Source organism: Sminthopsis crassicaudata, chromosome 4, assembly GCF_048593235.1.
Source record: "Sminthopsis crassicaudata isolate SCR6 chromosome 4, ASM4859323v1, whole genome shotgun sequence".
Classification (NCBI taxonomy): domain Eukaryota; kingdom Metazoa; phylum Chordata; class Mammalia; order Dasyuromorphia; family Dasyuridae; genus Sminthopsis; species Sminthopsis crassicaudata.
Window position 1 is genome coordinate 351,285,059 of NC_133620.1, and position 27,950 is coordinate 351,313,008.

The window sequence follows — 27,950 nt, forward strand, 5'->3', positions numbered from 1 at the left end:
AGGTTACAAGATCTAGAGGAAAGTCTCCAGCAAATCAGGCTATGGTAGATCAATGGAAGAACAGGGACAAGAGTGGCACAAAATGAAAAGCTGTGGATGCCAACCCTAATTCTGAAGTTACAGTCTATGTGAGTAACAGTAGTATCTATGTATGAGATCTATCCTGTGAATTATTGGGAAATGGCTTCAGCTTTGGGGTGGTGGTTAAATTTTGGAGAAGACTGAGACAAGGCTCAAACATTGGGATGTAAGTGATGAAAGGCACCACTATTTGGTTCTTCTCCAAGGAGAAATTGAAATTTCTTCCTATTTCCAGCCAGTAATAGGAATAAGGGAGAACTATTTTTCCCAGTTCTAGCCCTATTGGAAAACTTATCTGATCAATTTTTTGCTTCACTACCTCCTATCTGAGGTCATTGGGTCCTTTGAGTCCCTGAGTGGTGTTTCAAGTGGACACAAAGAACTAATCATTTTTTTCCTCATAACATTAGGGTGCAGTATTCCAAAAATATAGCATGAAGAGATGTCTTCCATTCATCATTGTGTAAGCTAAAATAGAAGATGGATATTGAAATTATGCCAGAACCATGATTCTACAAGGTAGATTTAAATCCTGATGCTGCTACCAATTTGCTGAGTTGCCTCAGGAAATTCAAGTGAAGTTTCTGGCCTTCTTTTCCCTTTCCCTTCTGTTCAAGGGGAGAATTAACTAGCTGAATAAAATACAAGTTTTTTAACTTGATATTCTCAGCCCTCCATAATTTAACACCAATTTTTCTTTCTGGCCTTATTTTTTTCTTAAATTGTTAAAAATTTTTACATGTCAAAGAAAAATTTCATAAACATAGAACAACAACAAAAAGAGGATTGCTTATGAAATTACAGATCTCTATTATGTATAGCTGACTTTTCTCTTTTTTTAAATTAAAGCTTTTTATTTTCAAAACATATGAATGAATGATTTTTCAACATTACATATTTATACAATTATCTTTCTGCACAAGAAAAACCAAATTAAACAAGAAAAAATGAGAAAAAAAATAAAATGCAAGCAAACAACAATGAAAAGAGTGAAAATGCTATGTTATGAATTATATTCTGTTCCCACAGTCCTCTCTCTGGGTGTAGATGGCTGTCTTCATCACAAGATCATTGGAACTTGTCTGAATCATCTCATTGTTGAAGAGCCACATCCATCAGAATTGATCATCGTATAATCTTGTTGCTGTGTACAATGATCTCCAGGTTCTGCTCACTTCACTTAACATCAGTTCATGTAAGTCTCTCTGAAATCAACCTGCTGGTTGTTGCTTACTTTTCTTTAATAATAAAATTAATATGTAATTTTTAAAGCTACGTGGTCTGTGACTCCTATTGGAGTTCATTCTATTCTCTTCTGTGCATTTAAAAATGCTTCTGTTTCCCTCCTTCCTTCCTTCCTTCCTTCCTTCCTTCCTTCCTTCCTTCCTTCCTTCCTTCCTTCCTTCCTTCCTTCCTTCCTTCCTTCCTTCCTTCCTTCCTTCCTTCCTTCCTTCCTTCCTCCCTCCCTCCTTTCCTTCTTTCTTTCCTTCCTTCCTCCCTCCCTTCCTTCTTTCCTTCCTTCCTTCCTTTTTTCTTTTTCTTTTCTTAACTTACCTTTTCCTTTTATTCTGCTCCACCCTTTTTTATCTTTTTTTCCCAACTGTTTTTCACACTAATCTCATTCACATATTTTTGCTTCTAGCCAAAATGGACTGATTAATATTCCTTGATCTTGTCCTTCTCTCTCTTTTATCTTTGTAGTATTTACTTCTGCTATTTGCCATAGAACAGGTTTTTCTTACATCTCCCTAGTGAAATCCTTGTCTTAATAATGTGTGTGTGTTTCTATATGTTCGTACAAATGTAGTGCCTATTGTATAACTTTAAGGTTTACAAAACACTTAGAAAAATTATCTCTTTCCCTATAAGTATAAAAGTGCCTCTCTAACCTTTTAGTCAGAATTTGGGAGAAAGATGGAAGGCTTCATTGAAGTGGTAGTACCTGAGCTGGACTTTGAAAAGAAAAGAATCTTGACTCTTTAGGTGAGTCTGTTTTTCTAGAAGCTGCCATGGAGGCCCAAAAGCCTGATTAGTGTCCTGGGGAGACACTGAATCTTATGTCATCATTATTATACTCTTTATCCATTGCAATCTAATACTGAAGGCGAAGATGTAAGAGGAGACTATTGAGCAAAGGCATATGGGGGAAAGAGCAGAATAGAATACAGGAATTATAAGATTAGGCTAGTTTATGTAGAACATTTTTTTTTTTTCCAATCTACTAACATTTTATCTCCTTTGAGGTACTTTTGGATTCAGTGACATCCTTGATCTTCCCACTCAATAAACTTTAGCAATTAGCTATTGCCTCTAAGATCAAGTAAGAAATTCTGTTTGGCCTTTAAAAAGCCCTTGATAACCTGGCCCCTTCCTAACTTTCTTGTCTTCTTATAGCTCACTCTCTTACTCACTCTTTGATCTAATGACACTATAGAGTTTTTAAGTTTTTGTCAATGTATACTTATGAATATTTGTTTTAAGTATTTCTTTTGTAGTAGAGGAATAAATAACTGCCCTATACCTGATATACATTGTATATTGAATTTTATACTTCTCCCTTTTGGAGATTGAATTATAATATACCAAGCTTCAAATGATTTTCCTCAGTGTTCTGAGATTGGTGCTAAAAGAGCCAGATTATGACAAAAAAAGAGTTTGATCCCTCTCTTTATAGGAGGTTAAACCTATACCCTATGAACATGAACCCAGATCTAGGGTCTCTTAGTGGGGTCCACCTGGGTTCAGAAGGCCTAAGGATACATGGAGAACAGTTAAGACTGTTTACTTTGATGTTTTTCCTTCTTTTTATGATTTCTTGACCTCAACCTCTTCCCTCCTTTTCCACAGTTTCTGATAAAGTGATAGTTATCCTTTGCCAAGACCAATTTCTTTGCATGTACTTTTGCTTCCATTTCCTTCTATTCTCTTCATTAGATTGACAACTACCTACCTCTAATCTTCAATGTCTATCTTTTGATTGCTTCAGTTGCCAAATCTTGTCATTTCTACTTTCATACAAGTTTTTTTCTTTTCTTTCCACTCTCACCAGTACTACCTTAGTTCAGGCCCTCATCACTTCTTGTCGGTGTTATTTTATCTTTTAGAGACCTTGATATCTCAATTATTTCCCCCTCCCAATCCATCCTTCCACAGCTGTTGCATTGATTTCCCTAAATCATGAAAATGGCCATGCCACTGTCCTATTCAATAAATTGCAATGACTTTCTATTATCTCCAGGATCAACCATAAATTAGACATTGAAAGCCCACAACACGCCCTCATTCTAAGTTTCCAGTCTTATTACTCTCCTTCATGTTTCTTACAGTCCAGTCAAATTGCAGCTCCATTTCCCATCTCGATGCCTTTGTACTGGATATCCCTTATGCCTGAAATGTACTTTCCTAAATATTCTTATTTTTCTTCAGGTCTGAGCTTCTGCTGATCTTTTCAATTACTAATGCACAAAATCACCTTGCATCTATTTATATGTATTTTTTATTGTGATGTTCAGTCATTATGACATATATGTTATATAAGCACATGTGTCATTTATTATATATATGTAACAAGGATCCTAAGGTCATGGATTAGAGCCAGAGGCTAACTAACATGTTATATGTTGCATATTTGTAAGAACATTAGGGTCATAGATTGGAGCTAGAGGTCATCTAGTTATATATATGATATGACAAAATATAAGGTGTGTGTGTGTGTGTGTGTGTGTGTGTGTGTGTGTGTGTGTGAGAGAGAGAGAGAGAGAGAGAGAGAGAGAGAGAGAGAGAGACAGAAAGAGAGAGAGAGAGAGAGAGAGAGACAGAGAGAGAGAGAGAGAGAGAGAGAGAGAGAGAGAGAGAGAGAGAGAGAGAGAGAGAGAGAGAGAGAGAGAGATTAGCTTCCCTCACTTAAATCCAATTCACTTGTCTGTCATGGGATTACCTGATGTCACGATTGTCTTTGAGAACAAAGGACAAACAATAACCTCTATGAGTAGGTGTTGTGATAAGGGAACCACCTGCTGTTGGCTGCTGGAGGTCTAACTCAGACCTGTAGAATGGATCTTTTCATGGGAGAGGATGATGATGATACAAGGAGACTGAGAGGCAGTTGCGTTGTCTGACCTCTCTTTACTGTAAATATCCCTTGCTTCAAGTAGAACACAGATGGTCACACCCTCCTTGACTTCTCAGGAAGGGTGAGAACAACAAAGGGAGATGGGAAGCCAAACCAGAGATGGTCAGAAAGTTCCCTCTGGGCTGAAGGGTCTTATACTTCACCTAGAGTTCCCCCACTGTCTGTGACCCTCTACAAGTAGGAGCTGCTGGTCTCAAGATTTATTCCTCCCTCCCTCCCTCCCTCCCTGCCTCCATTCCTCCTTTCCTGATGGTGCTCTGCCCAAAGGAATGTAAATTGTGATTGCTGAAACCCTGCAGGATATCTTGGGGTTCTCAGATTAGATTTCTTTCTCAAGGACCATGCCTTAGACACAAATCACTCTAGCTCTCATTGACTGACCAACAAAAGGTCCCAGTCGTAAACCCCATTTGATCTTTGTTTGGGCCCTGATTGGCTCAGAGTAAATATAAATAGCAATTGTTTCTATTTTGGTCAGTCTTAATCATTAAGTCAAATCAGTCAAACTGAGACTTGGCAAAAACCCTTACTTTAAAAAGGTCCCAGTCTCCCACTGCATCCAGGGCCATCTCCAGTCATCCTGATCTACTTCTGGCTACTGGACCCAGATGGCTCTGAAGGGGAAAGAAAGGCAGGTAACTTTGCACAGCCTCTCCCTGACTCAAATTGAATTCACTTGCATGTAGCATCACTTCCCTAATGTCGTGGTCATCTCTCAGAACAAAGGACAAACAACAAAAATGTAACTTGAATCATAGGTTCTATAATTTGGAGCTGGAGTCCATCCAGTGTGCCTTTCTCATTTTACAATGAGGAATTAAGGGCTGAATCTATTTTGCTCCTGTCTTTGTATATCTAGCCCCTAACCCAGTGGCTGAAACAAAATAAATGCTAGATGGGTTGGGCACTTTTCCTGAGAATCAGAAAGATCCAATTTCAAATCTGGCCTTAGACAGATTTAACCAGCTCACTTAGGACAGGTCACTTCACCTTTGTCTGCTTTAATTTTGTCATTTGTAAAATGGAGATTAATAATAACACCTTTTTCTAGGGTTGTTGTGAGGATAAATTCTAGTTATTTCTAATAACTAATTGTTCAGTGGATGATGAATAGTTTCTCTCTTGTCTATGAAACATTCTCTAATGCTTCCTGTTGTTAAAGCTCTGCTTCCCTACAATAACCTTTTATTACTTTATCTGTGTACATGTATCTACCTCATATAATGTAAGACTTTTGAGGGCAGAGATTGCCTTTTTCCCCCATCTTTGTTGCTGTTTTCGTTTAGTTATTTCAGTCATGTCTCACTCTTTGTGATCCTGCTTGAGGTTTTCTTGGTAAAAATACTGGAATAATTTGCTATTTTCTTCTCCAGCTTACTTACAGATTGATGAGAACTAGATAAGAAATACCTAAATGAAATTAGGCTTAATTGAGATCTAGTGGCAGGTTCGGGATACAGGGAGTCAAATAAAGCTCCCTTGCAACCCCTTTGGATTTGGCACAATAATACAGAGTTAAATGAGCTCTAGTAGTGGCACAAGAGTCCTCTGTAAAGGAATTAACAGACCCGAAAACCTAGATTGATAAAAGAAGTTTATTATGGGGTTTGGAAGTAAAGTCTGGTTACTAAAGTTGAGGGTAGAGATAAAGGGCACCATAACCACAGTTCCAGTGGGCAGAAATCCTTGACATGGCTGGCGTTAGGATGCCATATTTGGGACCTGTGCAGAGTGGACTCCAGTTTGGCTCTTTTTATAATAAGGGGGCTTTGGACAATCAAAAGGGCTCATGGGTGGAGTCCCAGGTTGGCTTCAGCTTGAGTTTCAGCCAGGGTTAGAATTTGAATAGAATTCAATGGGTTTTTAGATAAGGATGAAACTGCTTGGGGTAGAGTCCCTTCCCTGAGGCAGAGTCCTAGGAGGTTTTAAGAGTTTTGGGGTTTCCTCATCAAGATGAGGAAACTGAGGCAAGCAGGATTAAATGACTTGCCCAGGCTCACACAGCTAGTAAGTGTCTGAGGTTGGATTTGAATTCAATTCTTCCTGACTCCAGAGTCTGCTCTCTATCTATTGTACTACCTAACTGATCCTATCTTTTTCTTTTTTCTTTTTTTTAATTCAATATCAAATATATTTTCATATTTGTCATGTTGTGCAAGAAAAATCAGACCAAAAAAAAAAAAATCATGAGAAAGAAAAAGCAAACAAAAAGGTGAAAAAACTATGCTTTGATCCATATGCAGTCTCCATAGTTCTCTCTCTAGATGTGGATCACATTTTCTATCCCAAATCTATTGGAATTATCTTGGATCACCACATTGCAGTTGATCATTATGTAATCTTGCTATATACGATATTCTCCTGGTTCTGCTCACTTAACTCAGCATCAGTTCATATAAATGAGACTTTCCAGGCTTTTCTGAAACCAGCTTGCCCATCATTTCTTCTAGAAAATAATATTCCATTACATTCATATATCATAACTTATTCACCTATTCCCCAACTGATGAGCATCCATTCAATTTCCAATTCCTTGTCACAACAAAAAGAGCTGCTACAAACATTTTGTACATGGGGGGGTCTTTTTCTTTCTTTTATGATTTCTTTAGAATAGGGACCCAGTAGTGACTGCTGGATCAAAGGTCATGAACAATTTTATAGCTCTTTGGGGATGATTTCAAACTGCCTTCTAGAATGATCAGTTCACAACTTTAAGAACAATGAATTAGTGTCCGAGTTTTTTATTATATTCCTTCCAACATTTATCATTATTTTTTCCTGTCATCTTAGCCAATCTGATGGGAGTGAAGTGGTAATTCAGAGCTATCTTAATTTGCATTTCTCTAATCAATAGTGATTTAGAACATTTTTTCATATGACCATAACTGACTTTAATTTCCTCATCTGAAAATTATTTATTCATATCCTTTGACCATTTATCAATTAGGGAATGACTTTCATGTTTATAAATTTGAATCAGTTCTCTCTATATTTTAGAAATGAGGCCTTTATCAGAAACACTGGCTATAAAAATTATTTACCAGCTTTCTGCTTCTCTTCTAATCTTGGCTGCATTGGCTTTGTTTGTGCAAAGCCTTTTTTATTTAATGTATCAAAATTATCCATTTTTCATTTCATAATGTTCTCTAGTTCTTTGGCCATAAATATCTCCTCCAAAGATCTGAGGGTTAGATCATCTCTTGCTCTATTAATTTGCTTATAATATCACCCTTTATGTCTAAATCGTGAATCCATTTTGACCTTATTCTTTGATGTAAGGTATGAGAAAGCATATAATTTTTTGTTGAATTTAATTGAAATACACTAGGATTCCAAGAAGGGAAAAATGAGGGGACTATAGTGTTGTCTTTTATCTTGTCAGATTCACTCCTGAATCTCCTCAATGAGTGAGTGAAAGGTTGTAGAGGGAATTGTAGGCTGTAGAATGACTGAGTCATCCTCATGCTGCCCCAATTTCTGGGATGTTTATCTATGATGGTGGCCTGAGTTAGAGAGTTGCAGAGGACAAAGCAAAGGTAACATTTTATCAAGTACTGAATATGTGACCTTGGATTTATTAACATTCTCAGCTACTCTGTTGAGCCAAATAGCCTCAGAGAGAGGAGTATGAGAAATTTTTGGGCAGGCAGCCAGGGAGTGCAGTGGATAAAATGCTGGATATGGAGTCAGTTCAAATTCTATTTTAAGATTTATTAGCAGTGATACCAAGTCATTTATCCTCTCCCAGCCTCCATTTTTTCATCTGTAAAATGGGGAAAATAAAAGCACTGATTTTTGAAGATCAGATAATCTATATAAAGTACTTTACAAAACTCAAAAGTGCTTATTATTATTATTAGCAGGAGAACAACATATATCTGAGTCACGGTCTCCTTTGACAAACTGATGAAACCTGTGAGCCCCTTCTCAGAAGAATGTTTTTAAAGGATAAAAGGGAATGCTAAAATGCAGTTAGAAGTTAATGAAAATAAAGATGTAATTGTTTTCCCTTTTGAGTTTACAGACTCCCCTGAAATCTATTCACATACAACTGACAGGACTGAGGACCCCAGGTTAAGAATGCTTGCTTCAGAACAATGTCAGGAATATTCGTTAACTCCCTGTGTGACTTCTATCAAATTACTTTCCCTCTCTGGGAGTCAGTTCCTGCGTGAAAAAAATTTTGGGGGTTGCACTGGAATTTCTGTCAGGTTCCCTCCAGCTGTAACAGTCTAGGAAATCAGCTTTGATCACACCCAGAAAAGAGGCAGGCCCCAAATTGGGGAAACAATAGACCCCCTGGGGAGAATCAGAGGCGGGCTGGAGTTGCAGGGCTGAAGGCGGGCCTCCCCAGCTGTCCCCAGTTGACCCTGAGCTAAGGCCTGCTGCATGCCTTGGGCTTAGGGTTTGTTATTGTGGTGCTGAAGCCTGGCCTGGCTCCCCCCTGCAGAGCAGGAGGAGAGGGTTCCAGGGCCCGAATTCCTTTACAAATGATATTCCCGTGGTTTGCTGAGCCGAGGCTTCCATGGAGAGAACAAACAATTTGGAATTAAATGTCACTGCAAAACAGATCCTGCAAATGAAGGTCTGAGTTGGGCGGGCAATGGTCTCCTCCTCCCCACATCCTCAAGCACCAAGCTGGATTCCCTTTGCTTTCTCTACAATCTCTGATTTCGCAATCTTGGTATCCCAAGGCCTTCCCAGAGCCCAACCCTGCCTCCCCAGCCCCAGCTCAGCCAACCCTTGAGTCTGGCTTTCATCACAGACTTGGCTTTCCTGGGAGCAGGACGCCCTGCCCCAGGGACTAATGATGCTGGAGTCTGCTGGAAACCCCTTCCCCCTCCCTCCCTTTGGAGAGGAGGGTCCTAGGAACCATTGTCACCATCTGCCTTTACCACCATAGAGCCAGGCTCCAGGATTAAGTTGCAATGTATATAGGGCGGTGAGACTTGTTGTCTCTCCTGGATCCCTTGAGGCTCCTGGGTCAGCTTTTGGGCCTCCACAATAGCTTCTAGGATTACAGACCCCTAAGGGCCAAGCAGCCTGCAAAAAGGGTGCCCAGAGGCCGGCCTGTTCCAATGTACCTGATTTCACTGAAGTAAACAACCAAAGGAAGAACAATCATTTATTCAGCATCAAGTGCCAGGCCATGCTCAGACAGCCTGGGATTTCCAGGTACCCCATCCCAACCTCACCAAAAATATTTTCCAAATCTCCAAATATTCTCCAGTCAATCAATACTTCCAATAATGTTCTGTGCTAGTCAATGAAAATACAAAGACAAAAGCAAAAATAATCCCTACCTTCAAGAAGCATACTACAAGTTTCTTGAAGGTAGGGATTATTTTTTCTTTTGTATTTGTATTCTCATTGACTAGCACAGAGCCAATCATGTAGTAGGCAAGTCTTGATTCATTGGAGAATGGAGGTATTGGAGGATATGGAAGGAAGGCATTAATATCTGGGTGATCAGAAAAAGTGATCATTAAAGGACTAGGAATTCTGAAATTCAGCATTAAAGAGGGAAGGCATTTCAGCCATGAGGGAGATGAATGTCCTATAGGAGGACCGGCAAGATTAATTTGGCTGGACCAGAATGTGGGTGGAGGATGGTAATGGGTAATAATAATGAGGGAAAGGAAAGGAACTCCATTTCTCAGTGCATAGATAATCCCATGAGGCGCAGTGTCCCCTGTAAATGAATTTACAGGCCTGAAAACCTAGATTGATAAATGAAAGGTTTATTGTAGAAATTTGGAAGTAAAGCTCAGTTAGAAAGACGCCAGGGCCAGAGGTGGCCGCTGGGCGGGCAGGAACCCTTACATGGCTGGAAGGATACCATGTGTTGATGGGAGGGCTCCTGCAATGAGAGCGCTCCGGCTCATTTCTTTTATACTTAGAAGATGATGGACGGTACCCCTAAGTTCTTGGCGGGCTTTTCAGTTAGCTCAGATCAGGTGAGGGCTGGGGGGAAGCTGAGCTAATAGTGGGAGCTGGGCCCAGATATTCAAAGGGTGCCTTTGACCAGGATTTGTGAATCAAGGTCAGCCATGGGTTGGGCAATTCGAAAGGAATCTTAAAGGGACCCCAACCCTCATCAATAAGACTGTAAAGGTTAATTACAGATTGTGAAAGGTTTTAAATGTCCAAGAGAGGAAAAAATCCAGTTCAAAATATCCAGCAAGCAGTTAATGTGAGACTAGAAGACTAGGGCTAGAGTCACAGGTTTGGGAGATATTTGGGTAGAAATGATAATTAAACTCATGTGAGCTGATGAGGTCACCAGGAGAGAGTGTAAAGAGAAGGGAAGAGATCCTAAGACATAACTTTAGAGTAGACCTATAGTGGGGAGTCACAACATGATTGGTGACCCATCAAAGGAGACTGAGAGTTGTAGATTTTTAAGAGAACCAAGAGAATGGAAAATCAAAGGGGAGAGTGTATCCAGCAGGAGAAGCTGGTCATCAAGGTCAGATGCTTCAAAGAAGTCAAAAAAGATGAAGAAGATTAAGAGAAGGCCATTCAATCTGGCAACTAAAATTTTTTGGTCGTTTTGAAAGGGACAGCAAGGTGATTCAATGAATAGAGTGCCTGGTTTGAAGTCAGGAAGACTCATCTTTCTTGAGTTCAAATCCTATCTCAGACCCTTCCCTGGGGTGTGACCCTGGGCAAGTCACCTAATCCTGTTTGCCTCAGTTTCCTCATCTGTAAAATGAGCTGGAGAAGGAAATGGCCAACCACTCCAGAATCTTGGTTAAGAACACCCCAAATGGGGCTTCAAAGAGTCAGACATGACTGAACAGCAACAACAGTGATCTCAAATTGAGTGAAGAGGATGAGAATAGTTAGGCTTGAGAAATTCTGGAGAGGAGAGGACTGATTATAGACAACTTTTGCAAAAAGATAACCTGAGAAAGAGAGAAGAGATATTGACCCCTGGTAGGGATTTTGGAAAGGGTCTAAAGGAAGGTTGTTATTTTTAGTGTGTTTATTTGTTTGTTTTCATTTTAAAGGATGAGAGAGACTTGAATGTGTTTGTAGAGAGTAAGAAACAGGTAGAAACAAGATTAAAGAGAAGCAGGACGCTTTGGGGACAATGCACTGGAGAAGATTCATTTTATAGATGAACAAAGACCAAGGACTGAAAAGATTATTATCTAACAAGTAGTAAATAGTTTTTGTTTTTTTTTAAATGTGTAGATGATAAGTCTTGGGAAGATGGACCATTATGGGGACAACTAATATATTCCATTTATCTGGAAAATAGATCATATGAAGGAAAGTATATGGGAATTAAGACTGAAAACATAGAGGGCAGCTAGGTGGCGCAGTGGATAGAGCACCAACCATGAATTCAGGAGGACCTGAGCTCAGACACTTAACACTTCCTAGTTATGTGACCCTTGGCAAATCACTTAACCCCAGCCTCAAAAAAAAAAAAAAAAAAAAAAGACTTAAAAGGTAGTTTGGAACCAGACTGAGGGAATGAATATGATTCCAGGCCTGAGCATTCTATCCATCAAGGTACCTAGTGCCTCAGATCAAGAACATCTGAGTTCAAATATGATCTCCAATATTTCCTGGCTATGTGACCCTGGGAAAATAATTTAATTTCTGCCTCAGTTCTTCCACCTATGGAATGGAGAGAGCAATGGCATTTACCTCCCAGTGTTCTCGTGAGGATAAAATGAAATTACATACACACACATAAATATATAAAACATGCATATATTCATACACACATAAACACACATACACACATACATATAGACACACGATATAATATATACATGCACATTTACACAAATACAAACACACATATAATGCATATATAACGCACACATAGATAATCAATACACACATTATAGATACATGCTCACATACACACATATGCACATAGCATATACAACATACACAAATACAAAGCACACACGCACATACCTGCACAACACACATGTGTACACAACACATACGTGCATACACGCGTACACATGTGTATATACATATGTATATGATACATCCATACACACATGTAAATGTAGTCTATACATATGTATATGTATATATATCACTTTGCAAATCTTTTAAGGATTATATTAAAGCTAAGTATTATTAGAATAACTTAAGTTAAAATAGCATTTAGTCTGAGACTAGAGAGTTTTATAGACTTTTAATTACCTTATTTATCCCAGTATATTTTTTTCTGAATTTGCATATTCCCTTTTCTATTATAAATAACCCCAGAGACCACTAAACAAATCCAAACACTCTAGTTTGAATCATGGTTTTGTTGCTCAATTTTGTGAAACCTTGATTGAGCAAGTCATTTTATCTCTGTAAACCTCAGTTTTCTCATCTATTAAAAAAAATATAGGAAGAAAATTGCTAGATGACTTCCAACGTCCTCCCAGCTCTAAATTTATGATCTTATGATCCAGGGCTGGATTCTTCCCTGGTTGGCATCACTAGGTTCCAAACAGATTTGCCAGAAGGGCAGTGAACTTAAGAACAGGGAGCTGTGATTTCTAAGCATCAGTTCCATGTCCCCCATCTTCAACTTCATTCTAGGTTTTTTTTTTTTTTTTTTTTTTGGCAACTGGGGTTCAGTGACTTGCCCAGGGTCACACAGCTAGGAAGTGTTAAGGGTCTGAGATCAGATTTGAACTCAGTTTCTTCTGTTTTTGGATTGGTGCTTTATTCACTGCACCATCTACCTGCCCCAACTTAACTCTTTGTCTCAGTCAAGGAAGAAAATGTGTTGATTTCCTCTTCTAGTATCAAGAAGCCATGGACCCACCCTAACTGGCTGTGCCCAGAATTTATAGAGTTATTTTGGGGAATATGGTATTCAGGCTTCCTGCTTCCTGTCTTTCCAAGATTCTTTGATTTTCAAGTCTTAGCATAATTGGGGATTCTGACAGTGTTTCTTAATTTGATTCCCTATTTCAAGCCTGAACTCATTAAATCTATTTAATTTTAAAAATTTAACTCAATTTTAATTTATTTTATTTTCAGATCTTTATTATTTACCTCTTGCCCCTTCATCTTCCATTGAGAATATAAGAAAAACAAAATCCCTGTGACAAACATGTAGTCAAGCAAAACTAATTCCTTCATTGGTCATGTCTAAATTTTTTTTTTTAAGTTTTAATCCCTACCCTGAGTCCATTACCTCTCTATCAGGAGATAGGAAGCTTGTTTCATCATGAGTCCTCTGTAATTGTGATAGTCATTGAGATGACCACAGTTCCCAAACCTTTTATAGTTGTTTTTCTTTGCAATATTATTGTTATTGTATATATGGTTCTCCTAATTCTGTTTACTTCACTCTGCTCAATTCAAAAAATCTTCCCAAGTTTTTTTGAAACCATGACTTTCATTATTTCTCATAACACATTAGTGTTAAACTCATTAATATTAATAATAGGACTATTAGTAATAATATTTATCATGAAAATTATATACAATAGTTATAAAATTATTAATAGTTTAATGATATAAAATTAAAGCCAATATAGAAATTGACAGGTACTGAGAGATCATACATTAGGTCAGTGAGAAGTACTACCAATATATATTTGTTAGCAGGGTGTTTGAAATCAACCTCCCTGGGGTTATGGAATCATAGTGCTCTTCAGAGTTCTTCTAGCCTAATCCCCAATTAATCCCACAATCTTTGCTTCCTTTACCTCCTCCAGGAGAGCTATACTAGCACCTCCTATTTATCTGGAGCTCCCTTTTCTCCCTCACTCTAAAACTCAAGATCCCTCTTTCTCATCTCCTCTTTGTTTCTCTTCTTTTGCTCCTCTCTAATAAAAAGGTAAGTATTTACTGTCCTTTTCTTTTATTTATTTATTTAATTACCAAATATATAATTTATTAATAACAAAACAAAGATTATTTGTAGCACTTCAGCTGTGAGAAAGATCACAGCCAGTGTCATCTAAAAACTTTCCTATAATTGCAAATAAATTCCCCTCAAGTCCAAGGACACAATTCCATATCATTTAGTTTATTTGTAATATTTGAGAATTTTTTTTCTATAAGACAAATACTTTTTTATATCAAAATTTTAAAATTAATTTTATAATTATAACTTTTTTTTTTTGACAGTACATATGCATAGGTAATTTTTTTTAACAACATTATCCCTTGCACTCCTTTCTGTTCCGAATTTTCTCCTCTTTCCCTCCACCCCCTCCCCTAGATGGCAGGCATTCCCATATATATTAAATATGTTATTTTACTGTCCTTTTCAAGGCTAAATACCTCATTTGTTTTCTTTTTCTCATTTCCAGTTTTCTTCTTTTCTTCAATCTTACCTTATCCACATGTCCTGCAACCACCACCTATTCAAGGCTTACCTATCTTTAAACAACTTGCCAATCCTTCAAACCAACACCTAATATCTCTTTTTCTTCTTCTTTTTTTAATAGCCAGACTCCTAGAAAGGGTTATGTATCCTCAGTAACATCTTTCTCAATTCTTTGCAGTCTAGTTTCCTATCCTGCCACCCAAATGAGATTGCTGTCTCTAATGTTATCAAAAATAGTTTTGCTTCTCTATTAAATTTCTTTTTCTTTCAATTTTCATTTTACTTGACCTTTTTGTGTTTTTCAATGCTATTGACCAACTCCTAAAGCTCTTCCCTTGATGCTCACTTTGTCCTTGGACTTCAGAGGATCCAGGGGGTCTTATGGATATAGTGTCAGACTTGAAATCAGGGATACTTGAATTTGAGTCCTGCTTCAGACACTTAATAACTGGGTGACTTTGGACAAATTATTCCTCTCTCTTGGCCTCAGTTTTTTCAGCTGTAACATAAAGAAAGGAATAGCCCCTCCCTTACAGGGCTGCTGTGAAGATTAAAGAAAATAATACATCTAAAGTATCTTATAAACATTAAAGCTCCCTATAAATGTTAGCTATTGTTGTGATGACACTGTTCTTTCTGGGTTCTCCTACTTGCCTGCTCCTTCTCAGTCCCCTTTGTTGAATCTTTATCAAATCCTGCACCTAAGATTGGGTATTCCCCAAAGCTCTGCCTTGGATCTTCTTTTCTTATTTCTTTGTACTCTTTCCCTTGGTGATATCATTAGCTCTTATGTCTTATATATGCAAATGACTCCCAAATTTGCATATATGCACAGATGCACAGACTCACACTTAGACACACAGATGTGTCTAAGACAGACACATGCATATATATACATTCTACAAGTCTTAGTAAAGTTTTGAGCTTGCATGAAGACATTTGGGATCCTGTGTGTTATTTGGGATTATTTGGGACATATATATATGGTAATAGATAGTTTGATATTTACACAATACACACATGTAAACATGCATGCACTTATATGTTAATGTATATAATGTGACATATATGGTTTCATGTGTGTATGTGCTAAATATATGTATATATGGTATCTCAAATAATATATAATATAATATCTATATTACATGTATTTGTATACATACACATATAGAGAGTTCCAAATGTCTTGGTGCAGTTATAAGCTATTGTTTAAGTTGTTGAAAACTATCTTTACATGTATTGGGAAAAGTGAAATAATATTAAAAATTAAAAAAAAAAATAAAAAGCAAAAAAAGGTTGAGAATTGGCTCATTTCTGTCTTTGTATTCTTAGTGCCATCTCTGTTGACTTGGCTCTTTCAGTCCTCCAGGAAGAAATCCTTATTTTCGAGCTGACTAAGAACACCTCTTACAACACTCCCAACTAGGCTTTATGAGCCTCTGGCCACATAGTTTCTCTTCTTGTCCATCCCCAAAGAAAGGACAAGAAGGGAAGATTTAGGAATAAAAGATGGCAATCAGAAAAGAGGAAGGTTTCAAAAGTTCCCTCAAAGTTCCAGGTCTGTCCAGAGCAGTGAGAATAGTCTGAATTGGGAGGCTTAAGAAGGAGGGGTTTTTGTCCCCCTCCTAAAATCTGCTACTGTTTGCATATTGTGTTATGATGAATCAGAAAACCTAAGTGAGCTGGAAGAGACTTAAGAGGCCATCTGGTCCTAGGCCATCCAAGCAGGAGACTGAAGCCTTGAGAGAGAAGTGACTTACCCTTGATGTCCCAGATTGCTGTTGGCAGAGCTAGGAGCTGCATCAGTCCCTACTATCCCCACTTTCTGCAAACCTCACCCCATGGATCACATTGAAGCAGGCTCTACCCCACCCCCAAGTTCCCTTCTCTCAGTGTCATTACTGATGGGATTTTCCAGAAAGGGTCCCATGATACTAAAGGCTAACTATGGGTATCCCGAAGCCTGCTGGAGGAAATGCTGGCATGCCCCAGCCCGAGAATGGCACAGAATGAGTGGATGAGGCTGGAATGTTCTCTCAGACCTCAGGAGTGGCAGGGAGGGGTGCTTCAGGGTTACCCTTACACATATCCTGAGGTATCAAGGAAGAATCGGCCGCACCCACTGTGTCCACAGGCATGTTTTTCCAAAGTAAAAGCTGTGTAAATACAGCCAATGGGGTCCTGAATCATCCTCTGGTGGGTCCTTTGTTCTCTTTCTCTCTCAAGACTCAGAAATGTAGCTCCATTTACATTTCTTTTTATGGTATTGAGTAGGTGACAATTGTACTTGTGTTCCTGTGTGCTAGCTGGCAATGCGTTTGCCCGTATGCTTCATCTCCTTCATCAGGATAGAAGTTCCCTGAGGCCAGGAGCTGTGTCTCCCTCCTCACAGGATCGTAGATCGAGAGCTGGAAGAAATCTGAGAGTTCATTTTCGACCAACCTTTGCTCAATAAAGACAAAGACTTACTCAGGATCACATAGAAAATGGCCAACTATTCCAGTATCTCTGCCAAGAAAACCCCAGAAGGAAGTCACAAAGAGTCAGACACAACTTAAGACAATTGAACAACAACTTTTCACTCCAAATTTCACACTCTTCCTAGTGTAACACATTGCCTCCCTTTTTGTCAAACAATCATGCAATACATAAATATTGTGAGAAGCCTTGGGCTGGCCATTGGGGACAAGAACAAGGAATTCAACAATCCCTCATGGTAAGGAGTTTACATGTGTTCACTTTCCCCTGGGATTGGAGCTCCCTCAGGTTAAGGAAAGTCTTTTCTGCTTTTTTTGGGTTGCTGTACCCTTGTAGGTTCTGAATAATGAGTCTATACCCCATTAATTTCAAGTAAGGAGGGGGAGAGGGCAAAGAAGTTAGAGAATGGGTAAGGGGGAGATGCAGAGCTTTTACTCCTATCCTGTTCCCCTAGTGGACAAAAGGAGAGCAAGCCCTCTCTAGATCTAAGCATATTATTCCTAATTCTGAAGAATCAGCAGCCACTCCTAGTGGGTTCCAAGAAATCCGGGTGGGGTCAGTCTGTCTCTCTATGACTCTGAGTCTGAAGGGGTGGGATAGGGTGAGGGGCAGGGCCCAAGTTGCTCTAAGGTGGGTGGGGATTTTGGTGGGGGGGCAGGTAAGAACAACCCAGCCTAGGATGGTGTGGCCTTGTTTGCTGGAGTTGCCAGAAGAGATAGAGATGCTTAAAGTTTTGGCTTGTCAGAATTCATCTGTACGGGTCACAGATTTTGTTTTTGCTAAGGAGTCTATCATTCAAGAACCTTCATATTTTGGCTTCAAGCCTTCCCAGTTCAGTCACTTATTCGATCGCTCAATTTCCTTAGTTTCTAAAGTGAAAGTCTCTTCTAAAGTCTCTTTCACTTTGGAAACCTATGATCTTACTTTTTCACTTTTATTTCCTATAACACTCCTCGATGACCATCCTGTGTCTGTCAAAATAGATCTTCATTCGCCAAATCCTGGTATGATGATCTACATTGTGCCCTAAATCTGTCATTTCCTCAGAGATCTGATTTCCTAAATACTATTCATTCTTTGAGGTCCAGCTATAATCCTACCTGCTTTCTTTATGAACTGTTGAAGTTACTACAAGTGCTTCTCAATTTATAGAATCACAAAATCTTGGAGCTGAAAGGAGATTCAGAGGTCATCTAAGCTTCTGTTCTCTTATTTTAAAAATAATTTTTGTTTCTCCTTTTGACTATGCTCCCTCCCCAATTAAACAACAAAAATTATGAAAAGAAAAATACCTCCCTCCCCATAAAAATATGCCTTGTCCAGCAAAACAAATTCTCACATTGGTTGTGTCCTGAAATGAGTCCCACTCATCCTGAGTCTGTCACTGCTCTGCTAGGAAGTGAGTCTTTGATCTTTTGGAATCATGGTTGATTATTACATTGATCAGGATTCTAAAATCTTGCAAAGTTTTTTTTTTTTTTTTAATCTGCATAATGTTATTTTCTTTCTATAAATTGTTTTCTTAGTTATGGCCAGTTGGAGCAGTCAATCAATAAGCATTTATTAAGTACTTACCAAGTGCTAGGTATTATTAACCTAGACACTGGAAATACAAATGCAAGCAAAAAGAAGGCTAGTTCCTGCCCTCAAAGAGCTTTCATTCTAACAGTGGAAGAAAATAAAAGGGAATTAAAAAAGCAGAGAATGTGTGTGTGTGTGTGTGTGTGTGTGTGTAAACTAAGTCCTTAACTCATACTTGTCTGGAGTTCTTTCCATCCTGAAAAGTCATTGTCCAGCCTCTGCCTGTATGCTCCTTCATAACAGAGAGTTTGTTTTTGCCTTTATTTGCAGATTTAGCCAAGTACCTGGCTGTGGTAAGGGGCATAAATGCTTGTTGACTGACTGACAAAGATCGCAGAAGTGGGAGAGCTCACTGTCTTGCAAGGGAGTCCGTACTAATTTTTATTTTAAGGTTCTAATAATTAGGAAAGGAATCTAGGTGTTGCCAAAAAACAAGAGAGCCAAGCCTAGAGACCAGAAGATTCATCTTCCTGAATTAAAATCTGTATCAGAAATGAACTAGCTGTGTGACCCTAGACAAGTCACTTGATCCTGTTTACTACAGTTTTCTCATCTGTTAAATGAGCTAGAGAAGGAAAAGACAAAACATTCTAGTATTTTGCTAAGAAACTGAGGGAAATAGGGTAAGTGACTTGCCCAAAGTTACAAAACTAGTTAGTTTCTAAAACTGGATTAGAACTCAGGAATATGAGTCTTCTTTGACTCCATGTCTGATGCTTTGCCCACTATATCACTTAGTTTCTTTTCACCTTTTATATCAAATCTTTCCTGGTTCACTCTCCTCCCAATTTCAAGCTCCTTCCTGCTCCTCAGATTACTTTGTATTTACTTTGTTTATATTCCTCTGATAGAATGGAAAGTCCTTGAAGTATAGTTTCACTTTTGACTTTGTATCCCCAGGTCTAATGTGGTTCCTGAAACACAGTAGATGTTTAGTAAATAGTTATTGAATGATTAATTGACTTGCTTGATAGCTGGTAGTACTCTTCAGGTTACATCATGGCTTGTTAATGTCTTTGATTATCTAGACAGAAGAAAAGTAATGGAGAAAATATTAATTATGTAGATTAAACTTGTAATTGTGTCAAGTGTACATTTTTTTTTCTTGAAGAGCCAATTGTTAAATATTTACTATCAGCTACACCTTTGGTTGGGTGGATTTGGACATTTTTGATTCCTGTTCTGAGACTCTGGACTTAAATAGGTGATTTTTCATCTTGTATTTCCCAAAAATGAGGCCATTTCAACTCGCTTCCAAAACCCCCTTTTCATCCTGCTTTCCAGTTTCAGCTGCATCTTCTTCCATTTCTCCCACTAGAATGAGGGCATTTTGAGGGCAGAGACTATTTTGCTTGCTGGGATTTGTATTGTCAGTGCTTAGTACAGTGTCTGATACACAATGCATGCTTAATAAATGCTACTTCATCAATCAGTTAATTAATTCATCTGACCAATCAGTCAAATGAAGATGCACCCCAAGTCCCCACCTACTGGCTAATTCTGTCTGGTTAATAATACATGCCATATTTCAGTGAGTTCTGGTCGTGGGATTGTGGTTCCCCATGGAGGCATGCACATGCTGGGATGCTGCATATATTTTTACTCTTAGCATAGAATTAATGAGTAAACAGGCATTACTTAATAGCCAGAGAATATGACACATAATAAAACATATGAGGCATACACTGAATAAGTGACTGTGAGATTGTTGCTCTCCCAAATCCCAGAAGCTTTCTTCCTGCTTTTTCCTCTGCCCCACATAGGACTGATTTATGCCCAAGAGTTCTGTGAAATGTATAATTCAGTCCTCCTTTGATCGGGCAAAGGTATAACACCATACTTCTAATAGGATGTTTGACTCACACTTCCCTCAGGACTGGTCATCAGTTGTAGACACAGAAACTTTGAAATTGGCTTATTCCTCACATAAGAATGAGGAAGGCGGGATCTGTTGCAAATTGGAACTCAGGAGGATTGGTGGTTCCATATCTCAGTTGTCTGGTAATTGGTAGGGTCTACAGACCTCACACAGCTGCTGTTAACTTTTAATGGACCAAGGTGAGTGAAACTGACAGCCAACCTCGGGGAAATAGTAACATCCTCACTTCATATCCTTGCTATCCCTTCTCCTGACATTGAATATTCCCTTCAATGGTTGTGTTATGTCCCCACTTCTTTCTCTTCTCCACTCCAAGGCCCCTGTTGTTTCCTGAAGCAGTGGGGAACGGCATCTTGGAGTTATGGTTATGAATAAAGGCAGGTATATGGCTCAACAGGAAGAAAAACAACAACCTTGCCTGCTGGGCTCAATATTTATTCCTATGCTTTTCTTCCTTTTTATTTATAGGAGAGATCAAAATAACTTGAAGGGTTGAAAAACTGGGGTGAGGGGGGAGCTGGGACCCAGAGGATTTGTTGAAAAGGAACCAACTAGGTGGTACAGTGGAAAGAGTACTGAACCCAGAATCAGGAAGATGCCAGTTCAAGTATGGCTGTGACACTTTTTAGCCATCTGACTCTGGTAAAATCATTTAAACTGTTGCTTCAGATTTCTCATCTAGAAAATGGAGATAATAATGGCATCTCCCTCCCAGTGTTATTGTGATGATCAAATGAAGGAAATATTTGTGAAAAGAATTGGAACATAGTAGGTGTTTAATAAATGCTTATTCCTCTATCATCATCATCATTATTACTACCTGTTTTTGGAAGGACAGCCTTTCAACCAATATTGACCTGATGCAGTTCAGCAATCATACAATAAGTGGAGAATCATGAGGAATTTCTAGGGAGTTGATTAATAGCTTGTCCTATTTCTTTTTCTAGAATGGGACTATTTAAGCAATTTACTTCTTCCTCTGTTAATCTGGGCAGCCTATATATATATATATATATTTTTTTTAGAATTTCTTTTTTTATTTAATTTTTATTTTATTTTATAATTATAACTTTTTTTTGACAGTACATATGCATGGGTAATTTTTTACAACATTATCCCTTGCACTTACTTCTATTCAGATTTTTTCCCTTCCTTCCCCAACCCCCTCCCCCAGATGGCAAGCAGTCTTATACATGTTAAATATATTACAGTATATTCTAGATACAATATATGTGTGTAGAACCGAATTTCTTGTTGCACAGGAAGAATTGGATTCAGAAGGTAAAAATAACAGTTTACATTCATTTCCCAGTGTTCCTTTTCTGGATGTAGCTGATTCTGTCCATCATTAATCAATTGGAATTGGATTAGCTCTTCTCTTTCTTGAAGATATCCACTTCCATCAGCATACATCCTCATACAGTACCATTGTTGAAGTGTATAATGATCTTCTGGTTCTGCTCATTTCACTCAGCATCAGTTGATGTAAGTCTCTCCAAGCCTCTCTGTATTTCTCCTGTTGGTCATTTCTTACACAACAATAATATTCCATAATATTCATATACCATAGTTTACTCAACCATTCTCCAATTGATGGACATCCATTCATCTTCCAGCTTCTAGCCACTATGAAAAGGGGCAGCCTATATTTTTGAAGGTATTTATCCATTTAACTTAGGTTGTCAAATTTGTTGGTATAAAGTTGGGCAAAGTAACTCCTAATTATTGCATCACAAGGAATTTCCAACCCTAAGTAGGAGTAATGATTCTCTGATAGAGACTATTTTGATTGAGAAGAGCATAGAAGTTGAAAAGACTCAGACCTATTAACAGAAGCCTGTAAGTCCCAGCTAATCAGGATTGTTCCAAAAAACTTAGTACTTAAAGTGAGAGTTCTGTTTTATGTTCAGTGTCTAGCACAGTATATAGAAGGCCCTAATAAATGTTTATTAGATTGAATGAAACTATTGACTTCTGATTTGGAAATGTAAACATATAGGTGAGCTGCAATTACAATTCATTTTTAAGTTAATTTTTTCAACAACTATAAATCTATTTTCTCTTCCTAGCTCCTTCCTTTCCTATTTCTTATTGAAAAATAAAAACAAAGTTCTTGTAATAAATACATATGGTCTAACAAAAATAAATTCTCATATTGATAGTATATTAAAAAAAATCCATCTCATTCTTCATCCTGAGTTCATCACTTCTCTGTCAGGAGGTGGAGATCCCGTTTCATCATGAGTCTTATGGGATTCTGGATGGTCATTGCATTGATCAGAGTTCTTATGTCTTTCAAAGTTGTTTGTTTTACAATGTTGTCAATAATGAATAAATTGTTCACCTTCTTCTGTGAGGTATGGCTTTAAAAATTATTCCTTTTGTTTTTACATTACATTTATTTTCAAATACATTTCTTTTCTTCTCCTTATCAAATTATCCAATATTTTCCCTTGTAAGAGATTTAAAAAATAATTTAGCAAAATAAACCAATATATCAATATTCTCTGATAGTATATTATTATAAACCCATTGTCTTATACTTAGTATTATAGAATTTAGAACTTGGAGGAATCTATAGATATCATAAGATCCAACTCCCTAATTTTTCTTTTGAAGAAATTGATACCTAGAGAACTTGAATGATTTACCTAAATTCATAGTCATTAAGTAAGAGAAAAGATTTCGAACCCAGTTCCTTTGATTTTAGAGTTGGGATCTTTCCCATTGTTCCAGGGAAAGGAGAAAGCAAAATACCTTTTTTTTGAAACCAAGTTTGTTTAGTCAGTCAAGCATTCATTAACCATCTACCAGGCGTGGTGCTAATTGCCTGATTAAAGTTATTTAACATCTCATTTTATATTTTTGTTGTTGATGTCATTGCGTGGATTGTTTTTCTAGTTCTGATTCCTTTATTCACGACCATATCATAGAAATCCTGAAATTTTTGGGAAATTCTTTATTTTCATAATTTTTTATGGCATTGAAATATTCCATTACAGTGATTCCCTGCAGGTTATTCAGCTGCTCTCTAGTTGATGGATGTTTAAATTATTTCTTTGTTACTTTTTTTTTTTTTTTTTTTTTTTTTTGGAGGCTGGGATTAAGTGACTTGCCCAGGGTCACACAGCTAGGAAGTGTTAAATGTCTGAGATCAGATTTGAACTTGGGTCCTCCTGAATTCAGGGATAGTGTTCTATCCACTGCGCCACCTAGTTGCCCCCATTTCTTTGTTACAAACAAAAAAAAAGAACTCCACCAAAAAAGAGTAAGGTCAATGACTATTTTGGTAGGTATGGGATTTTTTTGTCTTTTGACTTTCTTGGGATGTATTCCAAGCAGTGGAATCTCATGAGATATGTACCCATAGACTTCTTTGAAACTGGAGTAGTCATGTCTAGAAGATGCCCCAAGTTTTCTAGTTGTGACTCTCTCATACACTACTTGTATAATTGACTTTTTGAACTCAAGTATGGTGGGTTTTATTTATTTATTTTTTTGGTTTGTTTATTTATACTTTGTTTAATCTATATGGATAGCTCTGTGGAGTAAAACATCTACAAGTTCAGATGAACAACTTATTTGTAATTTGTAATTTTGCAGAAATGCCAGGGCACTCTCTGTTGGAGTCATATGGGTAGCATGTGGCAGAGACGGCTCTTCCTTACTCCAAGGCTGGCCCCTCCATTCACTGTGTTCCCCCTGCCTCTCATTTATCTTTATTAAATTTTAATCTTATTAGTTTCAGCTCATCATTCTAGTCCATTGAGATCTTTTTGGATACTAGTTCTGTCATCCAAAATATTAGCTGCTACTTCCAGCTTTATGTCACTGGCAAATTGGATGTCCTTTCATTGATTTAAAAAGGGAAGTTGAACAGCTTAGAGCCAAGGAGAGCATTAATAGTGCTTCACTAGAGACCTCCTTCTAAAATGATATCAATTAATCAAATTGGCACTTATCTTCTATCTTTTATTGTAGTTTAAAAATGTTTTTGGGAAGCTGCTATGGTATAGCAGAGTGCTAGTGCACTGGATTTGAAAGGAGAAGATTTTAGGTTAGAATTCTGATTCTGCCTTTTTGTAGCTATAAATATCACTTTTTTGATCAGTGTATTTCTCAAGTATCTGGGCTTTTAAGTTTTGACTCTATGGGAAGGGAAGAGTATAATCACATATATAGCACCTACTATGTGCCACACACTTGCTGAGTACTCTATAAATATAATCTAATTTTAATCAGCACAACAACTCTTCAAGGTTGATATTATTATTATCCTCATCTTACCATTAAGGAGAGGACTTGCCCAGAGTCAATCAGTTAGCAAGTGTTCGAGGCCAGATTTGGGGTCTGGTTTTTCTGATTCTAGGCCCAGCAGTTTTTCTACTTAGCTACCAGCTGCCTCCTTTGTGAGAAGGGATTCTGACTCTTTGTTAAAGGACAGGTGTGAGTAGAAGCCCTGGTTTGGTCTCTTGGTTTCTAGGAAGGAGAGTTTGTGCCAAAGAGGATTAAAGCCTGAACCTAGAAGGATTGTCTTCTCTATGTCTCTACCATGAATCTGAAAAGCCAGTTTTGCTCTCTTTTGAGGTAGCTTCTTTGTTGGAATACAGCCAATAGGAGCTCTTCCTTGGAGTCCTAGTAATGGGGGTGTATGTGTGGGGAGGGAGTTTCTCTCTACCATGTGTGCAGCCATGTTGTCTGCTGCTGGGGAGGAAAAAAAAAATCTGAATTGCTTCTCTATGGGGTTTGCTTTCTTCTGTGACTGAACTCAGGTCTATTTGAACCTAGAGTTCAGTGAGGTGCCCCTTGGGCCACGCATTGTAAGCAAAATAGGGATATTTTAACTACCTACCACACAGGGTTGTCACATTAATCCCCTTGGGGATCTTAGAATATTATACCTAAACCTGTCTCTCCCAGTCCCCACCTCCCCCAGATTCTCTATTTCTGTGGATGACACTTCAATCCTCCCACTCACCCAGGCATGGAAACCTCAGTCATTTCTGACTCTTTCCTCTTCCTCCCCCTCTATGATCTAACCAGTTCCCAAGCTCTGCTGATGCTATTGTCTTATTATCTCCCTTACTTCTGTCTCCTTCTCCCTACTCATAGCAGCCACCACTCTAGTTCAGGTCAGTCCAACACAACACAACAGACATTTATTAAATGCCTCATTTGTGCTACGAACTGGAAATACAAACATTAAATGGAAGATCTTGGGGGCTTTTAGGTCCTTATCACTATTCTTAACCTCCTAACATGTCTTCTTTCCTGGGGCCTCCTTCCTTCTAAGAGCCATCCATCTCAAAGCTGCCAAAACAACCTTCTAAATGTACAGTCAGAGCATTGTACTCTCCCTCTTATTTAACAAACCTATTGCCCATAGTACAAAAAATAAGCTCCCTAATCTGGAATTTAAGGATCTTGACAATCTGTTTCCAGTCTGCCTTGCCTGCTTCATTTCAAATGATTCTTTCCTTTAGGCACTTTCTGTCCTAGTCAAACTGAACTGCTCTTATTCCCTAAAATCACTATTCTGTCTCCTATCTTTATACTTTCATTTTGGCTATCCTCATGCCATTCCTTCTTCATGCATTCCCTCTTCAACTCTGGCTAGTAAGCTCTTTCTCTTATTTTCCGGCACACTTCAAGGGCCACCTCCTCCTTGAAGCTTTTCCTGAATCTCCAAGTTGAAAATACTCTCTACTTCTCCAAATTTTCTTTGAGTATTCTGTCTTGATTTCACCTTTATTCCCCATTACAATCTATGTTAAATAGGCTCTTAAAAGTGTTAGTGCAAAATGAACAGTGCAGAGCTTTAATCATTTATATATTTATTTGTATGTATCCATATTGTTTCTCCCCTATAAAGTATAAAGTCCTAAGAAAGAAGGGACATTTTCCTTTCTTTTCTTCTTCCCTCCCTCCTTCTCTCCCTCTCTTCCTTTCTCCTCTCCCTTCCTCTTTCCCTTTCTTTCTTCCTCTCTCCTTCCCTCCTTTCCTCTCGATTTCTCCTTCTCTCTCTCTTTCTTTTTCTCCCTAGTACCTCCTCTCCTTTCCTTCCTTCCTTCCTTCCTTCCTTCCTTCCTTCCTTCCTTCCTTCCTTCCTTCCTTCCTTCCTTCCTTCCTTCCTTCCTTCCTTCCTTCCTTCCTTCCTTCCTTCCTTCCTTCCTTCCTTCCTTCCTTCCTTCCTTCCTTCCTTCCTTCCTTCCTTCCTTCCTTCCTTCCTTCCCCTCTCCTTTTCTCCCTCCCCTCTCCCTCTTTTTCTCCCCAGTACCTAGTTAAAACTTTAAACTGTACTAAGACTTCTAGGACAGCATGTAATACAATTAATCTGGTCTTTAAAAAAAATCAATCTGATCTGTTTGTCAAAATGGATTGCTCCTCTCTGGAAGAAATTATGAACTCCTTGAAGGGAGGAACTATGTGTTTTTTCACCTTTTTATCCTCAGCACCTGGCACAGTGGTTTGTATGTAGTAGGTATTTAATAAGCATTTTAAAAATTGAATTCTTTATCTCTCAATTGCTTATAAAACATTTTTAAGCATCTCCTTTCTATCAGGACTGGGAATCCAAAGGGAAAAAATGAAAAAAACTCTTTCTTCTAGGACCTTACATTTCATAGGGAGAAAATAATTTGGACTCACATAAATAAGTTAAAAAAAGGTATGCAGAATAATTTTTGGAGAGGGGGAGTGGCTAATACCTGGATTGGTGGGAGTGGGAGGGGAATCAGGAAGACCTGAAGTAAGTTTGGTGTTCTAAGAGGCAGAGATGATGTTCCAGTCAGAGGGAACAGCTTGTGTTAATGGTAGGAGATGAGATGTGTCATTTAAGGCATTTTGGTTGAAACATAGAGTACGTGAAAGAGAGTATGTCAAAAGTCTTGAGAATTAGGAAGCTGGAGTCAGATTGGAAAGAGTTTTAAATGCCAAACACAAGAGCCTGCATTTAATGAATTAAACTTTTTTGGGGGTGGGGGTGGGGGTGGGAGTATGTGTGAAGCAATCAGGGTTAAGTGACTTGTCCAGGATCACCAACTAGTAAGTATCAGGTGAATGAGGCTGGATTTGAACTCAAGCCCTCCTGATTCCTCCCCTTGGGGAGTGCTCCAACCACTGAGCAACCTAATTGCCCCAAGAGTTTATATTTTAAATAAAGGTAAATAGCAACTATTAGAGATTTTTTTAAAAGGGAAATTCTGAATTTAGGGATATTGTTTTTATCTTTCATTCTTGAAGACCACCATGACATCAAAGAGGTAATACCATGATATGCAAGTGAATTGGATTTAAGTGAGAAAGGGGTGTGTAAGCTAACCAGCCTCTTTCTTCTCTAGAGTCATCTGGGCCTATTGACAAGATACAGGATGACTGAAGATGGTCCTGGATGCAGGAATATAAGGTAGAAGACATAGAAGATAAACTGGAGTAGGGAGAGAATTAAAGTAGGGAGACCAATAAGGAGGCTGTGATAAAAGTCT

The 27,950-nt window shown here is 38.3% G+C and overlaps 1 long non-coding RNA gene across 1 annotated transcript; it reads left to right on the top strand.

The window, feature by feature from the left end:
* On the top strand, positions 1 to 27,950 carry LOC141541341 (uncharacterized). Its single transcript, XR_012481759.1, has 3 exons — positions 1 to 128; positions 1,111 to 1,276; positions 27,807 to 27,950. It is a non-coding gene; the product is annotated as an uncharacterized LOC141541341 (long non-coding RNA).